Below are 12,509 nucleotides of genomic sequence, written 5' to 3'. Positions count from 1 at the left end.
AATAAATAAATAAAATCTGTAAAAAAAAAAAAAAAAAAAAGAGAGAGAGAGAGAGAGAAAAACATTTGAAAGGAAGTAGGGATGTCAGGGGGCCCTAAACTGGACCTGGAAGGCCCCTGGGGAGGCTGGTCTTACGCAGGTTGACACCCCAAGAAACATGGAGCCTTTAGACTGTGCCAATCACAGACTGCCACAGCCTGCTGGAATTCTCAGAATGAGGCTTGTTTCTCTTTACTACAACCAAGCAACTAGCAAAGTAACCTATCGTATATATACCAATGCTAATTATTTTTGCCTCTATAAACTTCGTTTTTCTCCTCCCTCCTTGGAGCGCATTTTAGGCTTCTCCTAAACCTGTGTCTGCCATATTTGAATTCCTAAAGACCCCACATAAACCTGCAGTTTGCTTTGCAGCCTCAGATCTTTATTTGGCAAGAGTTATGAGGGTCATTCTTCTTCGTTCGGATTCAGTACATTTGGGGCTACCTGCCAGACTCTGCATTTTCATATGTGTTTATCTAGGGTTCGCACGTTAAGATGCAATATTGAGGAAGAAAAGAGGGGCATAAATAAAACTCTGAAAAACATTTAAAGAGTAACAAGCAGAGAAAAGAGGCAGTGGTGTAAACTGAGAAGACACTGGCTAAAGGAAGAAAACACATCTAGATCCTGCTCCCGACTTTGGGGTACACCAGTCAGGGGTCTTGTGCCTGCTGACCCAACCAACCATATAGCACAGTTCCTGAAGAATAGACAGGACAATGTAGGGTATTTACCGCTGGAAAGGAAAGGGTTAAAGTGGGGTTGTAAGAAGCCTGGGGAAAATTTTGGGTCCTTTCCAACCTCCCTGTAAACAGATTGTTGAAACATACTTGCAGGAAGAAAAAAGTGTTCTTCATTCAGGGTCTTTTTTTCTAACCAAAATCAATATTGCAAGGTTTTGTTTGTAGCAATTGTTGACTGACAAAAGAGGCAGAGCTGAAGTAAAAGCATTTATTTGGTGTCTTGGAATTGCAGTTCGGGGAGCACAGATATGGGCAACATCCCAAATCGCGTCCCCTCAGGGAACAAACAAAAGTGAAAGGTTTTTAAAGACAAAAGGGGATGCTTGTATATGTTGTTTACAAAGAATTTTGATTGGTGATGGTGGCAGGATGCTAATCTTGGGCTGAATATAATTGGTTGCCAAGGCTATCACTAAGCAAATATGCATTACTGTAGCAAAACTGCAGGTGTTCCGTCTGAGTTCTTGGAGTATTTGCTATTTGGCCCAGTTCAAATTTGACAGTTCCACCCAGTGAGGACGTGCATAAGGCCCACCACCTTAATGGCCTCCCAGTTCCATTTTAAAACCCCCGGACATAAGTGACCCCATTTCATTTCACCTTTCACACAACTTCTTTCAGTCTTTGTATTTCTAAAAATGTCTTCATTTTGTCCTTACTTTTGAATTACACTTTTTCTTCGTATAGAATTCTGAGTTCATAATTATTTTTCTCCCCAGCGCTTTGAAGCTATTATCTCAGCACTTTAAAGCTATATTCTTTTCTTTTTTTCAAGTTTATCTATTTTTTTTTAGTAAGCTGTACACCCAACAGGGGGCTTAAATTCACGACCCCGAGATCAAGAGTCTCGTGCTCTTCTGACTGAGCCAGCCAGGCGCCCCTGAAGCTATTTTCTATGGCCTTCCTTGTTTATAATGAGAAGTCTGTTGTATGTCAAGTTGTTAACTTTTAGGTAAACTGACATTTCTTTTTAGCTTTAAGATTTTTTTCTTTCATGCTTGATTTCCTAAAAATGTCTCTATTGTATATCTAGCAATGGATTTATCATGTCGTTATTTTGTTGTTGTTATTATTATTATTAATTATTATTATAGTTGGTACTCAAAGTATACTATCAATTTGAGTACTTTACTCTCTTCAATGGCAGAAAATTCTCAATTAATATCTTATCACATATTCCTTATCTGCCAGTGCCTGTATTCTGTTTATTCTGAAAAGGTATCCCAAGAGATCAGGGCCTAAAGTTTCAGTGTAAAGGACATCACTAGATCTTGGGGGAATTTTTTGCATGTATTTTACCTCTTATCTCTTTGCTGTGTGGTAGGTTAAGTATTCAGTGCTATCTTCCAAGTCAGTAATAATTTCTTCAGCAATGTTCTGCTTAGAGTTTATCCTATTGGTTTTCATGTCTATTCTGATAGTTATTATTTCTCATATTTAGTAAGTTTTTTTATATTTACCTTTTTAATATACTTAACTTCTTGTTTAATATTTGCTTGTTCACTCTTGAATGTTAAGTTTTAATCTCTTTGAGTACCGCGGCCATGCTTACTATAAAACATTTCACAAGAGTGAAAGAAAACCCTTGGGCAGAAATTTGCAGTGGGGCAGGATTGTCAGGTATTGCACAATGAGTATTAAGAGTATGGGGGAGGTACCAACAGGAACTGATGAATCACTGCCATCCTCTAATCCTGATGTAGGAACTTCTGACATCTGCGTAACAGATAAGGTCATCCTCACTGCATGCGCAGGTGAGCAGTCTTTGTGAGACCCTAAGGTAGTGTTCATCCAAAGTTATCTGCTTCATTCATGCCTATAATTCTCTGTTACCAATAGTTCCATGTTGCACATCATCTCTTTCAAAAGGCGAATATCCCTGGACTCTAGATCTGAGTCCTCAATATTCATATTCTTCCTCCCACATGACCCCACAGTCAGTTGGATAAAGAGTAAGGAACTGACCTGGGAAAAACAATCAGATTCCCTCTCTAGGAATTTGGCATTGGGACCAAAGAGGTTCTTTTGGTCTCAGTTATTTGGTTAGGTAAACTTGGGAGCTGGGGGTAGGCAATGTATATAGCAGGCAAAACATCAGTAAGACCCGACTTCAGAGAGAGAATAAGTTAAGTGGACTTGGAGAGACAAACTGGAGATGCTATGATGTGTCCTGCTTACTAATACCATTCCAGTGGCTTGTTCATATCACTGGGGAGGTCTGTCTGTATTGCTTATCTTTGAATTACACCTGAATCTTGACAGCTCCTTTACACTTAAAATTCAGGCACTAATTCTAGACTCTAAATGAGTTTACCAAAAGATTTCCTTCTGGATCTGTTTAAAGAGGAAGCACAAGAATCCTAATACATGGAAGAAGGGATATACGATGTGGATCACCACCACATGTTACTGGGTCAGACCAAGTTGGGGTGAGGCAGAAAAGTGTATAGCCAGACATAGAAATAAATACCATGGGGTACCTTATTTATATATCTGAGTGAGGTACTTTTTCTCATTTTAACATTTTTGTGTGTATGTGTGGTAAGGTACCCATAAAATTGACATTTTAAGCATTAAGTGTACAGTTCAGCAGCATTCAGTACATTAACATTGCTGTGTAATGATTACCAACGTCTCTCCCAGAACACGTCTCCTCCTTCCAACTGCATACCCACTAAACAATAACTCCCCATTCTCCTCTCATTACAGCGCTGGCAACCACCATTCTATTTCTGTCTCTAGGAATTTGGCTACTCTAGATTCCTCACATAAGTAGAATCATATAGCCTTTATCGTTTTATGACTGGCTTATTTCACTCAGCATAATGTCCTCCAGGTTCATTCGTGTTGTAGCATACGAAAGAATTTCCTTCTTTTTAAGGCTGAATAATACTCCATTGTATGTTGATACCACATTTTGTTTATCCAGTCATCCATCAGTGGACACTTGGGTTGCTTCCACATTTTGGCTCTTGTGAATAGTGCCACTATGAACCTGGGTGTACAGATACTTGTATACAAATTTGTGTGTGAATATTGGGGCCTTGCTTTCAGTTATTGGGTATCTACCCAGCAGTGGGATTGTTGGATCATATGGTAATTCTATTTCTAATTTTTTGAGAAACCACCATACTCTTCTCCATAGTGCCTGCACCATTTTACATTTGCAATAGCAACGCACAAAGGTTTCGATTTCTGCACATCCTTGCCAACTGAGTTGGTAAATGTATATGTGTAGACATTTTTCGCATTATTCCCTTCTTCACCTTCTGATGCCTGCAGGGTCTGTAATGATACCCCTGGTTTCTTTCCTACTGTTAGAAAAATACTAGTTTTCTCCCTACCTTTCCTCTCCATTTTATTTTTAAATTTCTCTTTGTTCACTCCACTTTTTGTTTCTCTGTTGACTTTCCTGTCCTACAATGGATTATTTGTACATTTTTAAACACCATTTTGAGTAATCTAAAGTGTTTTTAAGAGTACCTCTTTGTATAACTTTGTTATGATAGCTTTCTTATTATATATTCATAACTCATCACAGTTTGTTGGTATCATCGTTTTATTAGTTTGAGTCAAGTGTAACATCCTTATCTCCCTTTATGTAATTTTTATAATATTTTCTCTACATATATTTGGAACCATATCAGATAGTGTTATAATTTTTCATCCCACATCCGTAATTTAGAAAACTCAATAGGAGAAGGAAAGTCTATAGTATTTACCCATATATTTGTGCACTGTATTCTTTCTTCCCTTCTTATGTTCCAGTGTTCCTTCTTTTTCTTTTTTTTTTAAAGATTTTATTTATTTACTTGACAGAGAGACAGCCAGCGAGAGAGGGAACACAAGCAGGGGGAGTGGGAGAGGAAGAAGCAGGCTCCCAGTGGAGGAGCCTGGTGTGGGGCTCGATCCCAGAACACTGGGATCACGCCCTGAGCTGAAGGCAGACGCTTAACGACTGAGCCACCCAGGCGCCCCTCCAGTGTTCCTTCTTCTATAACAACCTTTCTGCTTGGAGAAATTTCATTCACCTTTATTTTTACAGTCGGTCTTTGGGTAACAAATTCCACTAATTTACCCTTGTCTAAGACTATCTGGGCTGCTGCTTCCTTTCTGAACAATATTTTCACTGGATACAGGACTCTAGGTTTACAGTTCTTTCCTTTCAGCGCTTAAAAAATGTGCCACTTTCTTTGTGCCTCCATGGTTTCTAATGACAAGTTCATTGTCGTTATTGTCGTTTTTCCCCCTCTAAGTAAGGTGTCATTTCTCTGTAGATGCTCACAAGACTTTCCCTTTATCTTTGTTTTTCAGAAATTTGACTGTGATGTGTGTTGGTATGGATTGCTTTGGATTTATGCTGTTTAGAATTTTATCAACTTCTTCAATCTGCAGTTGTAGGTCATTTGTCAAATTTTGGGAGTTTTCCTCCATTATTTCTTCAAGTACATTTTCAGCCCTATCTTTTTTTTCTCCTCTTGTTCTGATGACATGAATATTAGATTTCTGTCCCTGAGGCTCTGTTCATTTTTTTTTCAAATTCGCCTTTACTCTGGTATTCAGATTAGTCAGTAGTCTTTTTTTCTGTTCCCACCCTTGTACTGTTGGGCTCAAACAATGGGTTTTTAAAATTTCATTTATTGTGTTTTTCACTTCTAAAATTTGACTCCTCCCTATATCGTCCATTTCTTTGTTGAGACTTTCTATTTCTTTGCTGATATTCTCTGTTGTTTCAACCATGAACATATTGCTTGTTCAAGCTTTTATTTTACTTTGTGTTGAAGACGGCTGCTTTAAAATCTTTGATCAGTCTAACATGCCTGTCACCTCAGTGTTGGCATTTATTGTCTTTTTTCATTCAAATAAAGATCTTCCTGGTTATTTCTATGAAGAAAGATTTTCATTTGAAACTTGTGCTTTTTGGGTATTACGTTATGAGATCCTGAATCTTATTTTATCTTCTGTTTTAGTTGGTTTCATATGACAGCATTCCCACAGGAGAAGGTAGGATACCAACTTGTTACTGGCAGATGAGAGCAGAAGTGCAGGTTTCCCACTCAACCCCCATCGACACTCAAGGGCTGAAGGACTTCTGAACTGCTGGGTGGGGTGGGAGTCCCTCCTTTCCACTTGGCTTCCTCTGATACCTCTGTGGCAGGAAGGGCAGGAGGGCCTTCTTCCTGCTCCTCACACGGCCTCCACTGACACCACGGGAGGGGTTTTTTCATCACAAGTGAGAGGTGGTGAAAGGCTTGCCTCTCTGTCACTCCAGTGGGGTTGGGCAGGAGCATCCCGTTGCTGTAGAGTGTAGGCAGATGTCCAGGCCTTGCATGTGGCCTTCCCTGACAGTGTTGGAGGCCGAGTCTTATTGCCACCTGGCAGGGATAAATATGAAAGCTCTGCCCCCTGCTCAGCCTTCTCTGACACCACTCCATGGAGAGCTGTGGCACTTTATTACAGTCTGGCAAGTGTGACTGTGAAAGTCTAGCCTCCGGGGCGCCTGGGTGGCTCAGATGGTTGAGCGTCTGCCCTCCGCTCAGGTCGTGATCTCCAGGTCCTAGGATTGAGCCCTGCTTCAGGCTCCTGGCTCAGCGGGGAGTCTGCTTCTCCCTCTGCCTCTCCCTCCTGCTCATGCTCTCTCTCTCTCAAATGAATAAATAAAATCTTTAAAAAAAAAGAAAAAAAAAAACTCTAGCCTCCATTTGGCCTTTATTGGTGAGGGTGAGTGTGAGGCCACAGTTTTTTCTATGGTTTTTGGCTAGAGTAAAGAAGTTATTGTCTAATTTTTCTGTCTGCTAGGCTGACCTTGTCCTAGTCCTTTCTTGAGTTCCAAGGTTGTCCTTAGCCAGTCTGCCTTCTTCTCTTCATCTTTCAGAGTTATATACATAACATTACACATACTTAAGTTGTACTCATTGGGAGGACAAGGGATAAATACACTTACTCCATCTCCCAGAAGGGGAGGTCTAGCTTTATATGCATCTAGTTAATTCAGAGAAAAAAATAACATGGATGCCTTCAGTTTTCTCCAGCATGATTGTCATCCATTTATTTCAAAAGTCAAAAGGAGCTCAGTGCCATTAACCTCTCCACTCTATGGGAAGGTAACTTGCAGCATGACTCATAGACACCTTTAGGATTTTTCTACTATCTGCTTCCATCTTGTGCATAACAAGAGAAATTCTAAAGTGTAGGGGCTTGAGGTTAAACCCAATGCAGTCAAGGTAAAGGACAGTCTGCATTAGTGAGCTTCTGACCTCTGGCCTCTGCAAGATTCCCCAGCATTCGAGACCAGGCCCTCTTCATGTCTAGCAGTGCTCTGTCCCACAGCACAGGCTTGGGAAACCCCAAAGAGCATCTCCTATCCCCTTTGTACAATAGCTCCAAGCACTTGTTACTGAAGTCATTGCTGTGAACTTTGAAAATATGTTAGCTTTACTGTTCTTTTAAAATCATTTCATCTTTCCTGATCATAAACTTACTGACAAAAATGAAACAGCCAAATGCTTTGATTAAATGAAGCAGAGAATCAAGCATAAAGTCCATAATTCTATAAGAAAAATGACCTAATTTTGCCTCAGTATTTATTTGCCCCTTAGATATTCAATATTTGCATTTTTTTGTGAGGTGACTTCTTGCACTAAAATAAATGACTGAGGAATGTCTTATTGCTGACACAGATCACAGTTTGTTGCTAATGGAATGTTAACTGCTTTTTAAGTAACTGAATAAACCTGCTGATCCATAAAAGATTCATTTAAAAGGAATCCAATTCATTTTCTGGCTCTACCACTTCCACTGATGTGAAAAATCTTCTTCCATATTCTACTCTGTTTCAGCCATTGCAGTGCTGAGAGTGGCACCTGGCTTATAAAAGTATATTTTAATTGGGAGAAGTGACACATTTAATAATATGTCAAGGTTACCATTTAAGAAACAGACACTCCCCAAAAGAAAAATGATATTCAAGCATAGCCTCCGGTGTAAAAAAATCATCTCCAGAGTATGAGGGTTTGCTCCATGTCAAAGATCAGAAAGGCAGTGCTGAAAGAAGAATCCCGAAATTTCCAAAGACAAACAAAACCTGTGCCTTCAGCTTCATCCCTGAGTGATTTTGTATCTGGGACAACCACTCACAGAGGACCGTGTAAAACTTTAGCAAAAGCAAAAGTCAACACCTCAGCAGAAGTCATGGGGGGGGGGGGGTGGCGCCCAGGTGGCTCAGTGGTTAAGTGTCTGCCTTCGGCTCAGGGCATGATCCTGGAGTTCTGGAATCGAGCCCCACATCAGGCTCCTCCACTGGGAGCCTGCTTCTTCCTCTCCCACTCCTCCTGCTTGTGTTCCCTCTGGCTGTCTCTCTCTCTCTGTCAAATAAATAAATAAAATCTTAAAAAAAAAAAAAAAGAAGAAGAAGAAGAAGTCATAGGGGCTTCAGATTTCTCAGTGCCTAGAGCACCTTCCTGCCCTGTGTGCCGTTGTGGGATAGTCCAGGTCAGGTAGAAAATTGTCCCATCCAGAGTACGGTTTGGAAATGTAGGCTGGTGCTCACTTCGACGGCACATATACTGAGATTGGGAAATGTGGGCTATACCTTTCTTCCAGGTCTGCATCTTGTTTATCATTCTTTGAAGCAGTGATATATTATGTATGAAAATAAGACATATATATGAAAAAAATTAAGAAATAAGATATTTATAAGACATTTCTTTTTATAAACCTCAAAAAAGATGAATATTTTATTAAGCAAAGCTTTTAGACTTGTACCACAGTCCTCCCAGAATAGATACACCTTGTCATTACTTAAATAGGAGCTTACAAGGAGTTGTGTAAGTTGTGCTGGCTACATAGATGTGTGCAGGCTATAAATTGTTTTTAAGCTGTTAACTTCTGTGTTTAAGAATAGAAAATGATGAGTCATAGGACTGAGTGGCATTTCATAATAGAGATGATACTAAATCTATATTTCAGCATCACTGGCTCCTAGCACAGCATTTAAATTATATTGCCCATGGAGAAGCTCCAGAAATAAGGTCACTCTGGGACCAAGGCTGGGTGCTTGGAAATCAGCCAGTCCAGAAGTGTCACTTCAACAGGACCTTTCTGCAATTCTGAATATATAATCTTACATCTATTAAAAAAGTATTTGAGTAGGTAAACAGATCTCAAGTGTAAAGCTCAATGAATTTTTACAAGTGTATACACCTATGATACCAGTTCCCAGATCAAGATATGGGACATAACCAGTTCTCAGGAAAGCTCTGCTGTACTATCTCCTAATTAACACTCCCCATCAGGTCACTACCATTTCAAATGCTGTCGATATGGACTAGTCGTGGCTGTTTTGAACTTCATATACATGGAATCATATGCTTTGTCCTCATTTCTGTCTGGCTTTCTTTCACATAATATGTTGTCTATGAGATTCATCCACATGTTTGCTTCTATAAAGATTTTCTTTTTATTGCTGAATTATATCTCATTGTATGAATATACCACATTAGATGAAAATATCATATGTATTTATACTTTCACCTATGGATGGACTTTTGACCCCAGGTTTTCATCATTATGTACAAAGCTGCTAAGAACGTTCTTCTCCATGTTATTTGTTGCACAGGTGTATACATTTCTATTGTGTATATAGCCAAGAGTGGAATTGCTGAATCCTGAGGTGTTTCTTTTATAACTTTATTAGTTGTTATCAAAGAATTTTCCAATACGGTTTTGCCAGTTTACCCTCCAACCAACAATGTGTGAGAGTTTCGGTTACTTTGTATCCTTGCTTACATGTGGTATTGTCAGTTTTTTAAATTTTAACTCTTCTGGTGGTGGTCTACTGATACCTCGCTGAGGTTTGAACTTGTATTTCCTTATGGCTAATGACATTGAGCACCTTTTCATATACTAATGAGCAATCTGAATTGGAAGAAAGCTCTTTTATATAAAAGAATATATCATAATACCCTGAAGGTCCATCCATGTTGTCCTTCGAGGGCATTATGCTAAGTGAGATAAGTCAAAGACAAATACTGTATATCACTCATACGTAGAATTTAAAAAAACTGAGCTTGCCGAAACATAGAGGTAGAATGATGATTACCAGGGGCTGAGGGTAGGGGAATTGGGGATTTGTTTAAGGGCACAGCCTTGCAGCAAGTAGATAAATAGTCTGATGATCTAATGCACAACATAGTGATTATAATCAATAATATTGTATTATAATCTTCAAAGTTGCCCAAGGACTACATCTTAACTGTTATTAACACAAAAAAGAAATGGTAGTTATGTGATGTGATAAAGGTATTAGCTAATGCTACTGCAGTAATCATGTTGCAATATATAAATGTATCAAACCAACACATACACCTCAAACTTACACAATGTTATATGCCAATTATAGCTCAATAATAATCATAAATTAGATATTTTCATTTTTCTTTATAGATCTTAGATGAAAACAACTGTATTTCACAAATTCTCTAAAACCATTCATTATTATTTCAATTTAATGAAGGAAAGTAGAAAACAGAACAAAACCGCAGGCCACTGGCAAGAAAGGACTGTAACCGCCAAGCTTTCTCTCAGAGTTCTTCCAACCTTTCACTTTGTCTTCTGTGCTAATCATGAACTGTCCAGAGCACAATGTCCATCACAAAACATCAGAGAAGCGCATGATAACACTGACTAAATCGGTTATGTCTGAAAGGTGATAACTATTAGAGCATCGCCAAGGTTAGGAATTTAGGATAAGATTTCATAAGACATGATTAGTGGCATTTTGACACACATGGCTGTTTTATAATTTGCTCTGAGTAGAGTCATACATGCACATGCGTAGCTCATAATGTGTATTATATGAGTGTGTGTGTGCAACACACAGAACTGTTTAGAGATACATGCTGTTATACGTGAGCATTCGTCTGAAAGGCTCTTAATAGTTCATTAAGCCTCACAAGTTGTCTGAGGCACATAAATGACAAAAAACATGCACATTTCTGAAAATATGAGGCAAGAGTCCCAGGGAGAGTCAGGTCCTGAATAAAGGAAGATCTCCATTCGCTGCCACGAAGATTGAGTTGTGTGGTGGTATCTAAATCCTCATAGCAGTTCATCACACTGGGAGATTGAAAATGCAGCCACCTCCACTCCACCGGGAGGTCTGAATCTTCCTGGGCCACCAACCACAGAACACTTGGCCACAAGTGCCAAGGTGTGTCACAAGTGCTAAGCCATTACTGGCTACACATATGAATAGAAGTACAGGCAGAATCGTGCTTTTGCCTTCAGAGCAGATGAGTTTGACTTGACTCGAACAATTGAATTAATTATGTCTGTCAAGACGAGTTCTGGAGGACTGAGTCTGGAGTCAGACTTCAGCATGAGTCCTGGGTGAGCTGCTTAATCATCATCTGAGCCTCCATTTCCCTCATGGTAACATGGAAGCTGGTAAGCCACTGTTTCCACCTTTTCTTAGAGTTGCAGAAATAGTACACATTGGTTAACAGTGCAAACTGAAAATTAATCGAGTAAGAAGAGAAAACATAATTTTCATTAGAATTTTAGAACTCATGAGAGTGCCTGTCTCCCAAGAGAAAAAAATAAAGTGGCTTTTTTTTTCATTTTTTTAATTTAAATTCAATTAGCCGACATAGTATATCATTAGTTTCAGATGTAGAGTTCAATAATTCATCAGTTGCGTGTAACACCCAGTGCTCGTACATTAAAGGGGCTTTTTAAGAAGTCCTTCAGATTGCCCAAGTTAGATGGTTGTCAGCGCTCAATAGATCTGTGAGGATTCCTTATACACTTCTGTCCACTTCTGTATATGTTCAAAATTCTCCAAAATAAAAAGTTAAGAAATTCTTTAAAATTAAAATAACATATAAAAATAGGACGAAACTACGATGGCGCTGTGGTCTCAAAGAGCTGTCCCTGGGACCAGCAGCGTCAGCCGCTATGTAGACTCTTACTTGAAATGCAGATTCCTGAGTTCCCCTCTCAGGAAAACCGAATCCAAAACTGAGGGTGAAGCCCAGCAGTCTGTGGTTGAACGTGCCCTCCAGGTGATTCTGATATACCTCTAAAATGTGCAAATCACTAACGTGGGGAAGATGATATTGGTCCGTGCTGGAGGAGGTCATTGACAGGACATGACCGCGAGTTCACCCTCCAGCTGAACCCAGGCCGTCAGAGACTCCTTACCCCCACCCCCAGCCCCGTCCCAGGAGCCCCTTCAAGGATGCAGCCTTGGGAGGGTAATGTGTTATTGAAATCACCTGATGGAATTCAGGCACCTGGAGCTTGGTAAGGCCTCTATACAAACTCTTAAGATTGGGATGGGCGGGTACGGAGAGCTTCTAGTCTTACCCGCAGCTCGACGCAAGTCCACGTAGAGGGGCCAGTTTCAAATTTCCGCCGGGGAACGCCTGGCTTTTCCAACCGACAGTCCAGTGAGTTTTAGTCCAGCGTCAACTGGCTTTATAACTTGAGACGAGCCACTCACCTTCTCTGAACTTCAGTTTTCTCATCTCCAAAGGAAGTCTGAATCTTACGGCGTCCTCGACCCTTTCTAGTTCGGCCTTCTAGGATGACTCTGATTCACACAATTTAGGTAAGGAAATGCTCTTCAAAGCTTGGAAAATTATGAGGCTTAGCTGGCTCTGCAAACTGCCAATAATTAAAGACTTGTCTTTAATGGGTTCTTTGTGTATAGCTGGAAGAGGG

This window comes from Ursus americanus, chromosome X (assembly GCF_024610735.1).
Source record: "Ursus americanus isolate L20-20 chromosome X, mUrsAme1.1.p, whole genome shotgun sequence".
Lineage (NCBI taxonomy): Eukaryota > Metazoa > Chordata > Mammalia > Carnivora > Ursidae > Ursus > Ursus americanus.
Note: the sequence above shows the minus strand (reverse complement) of the source record.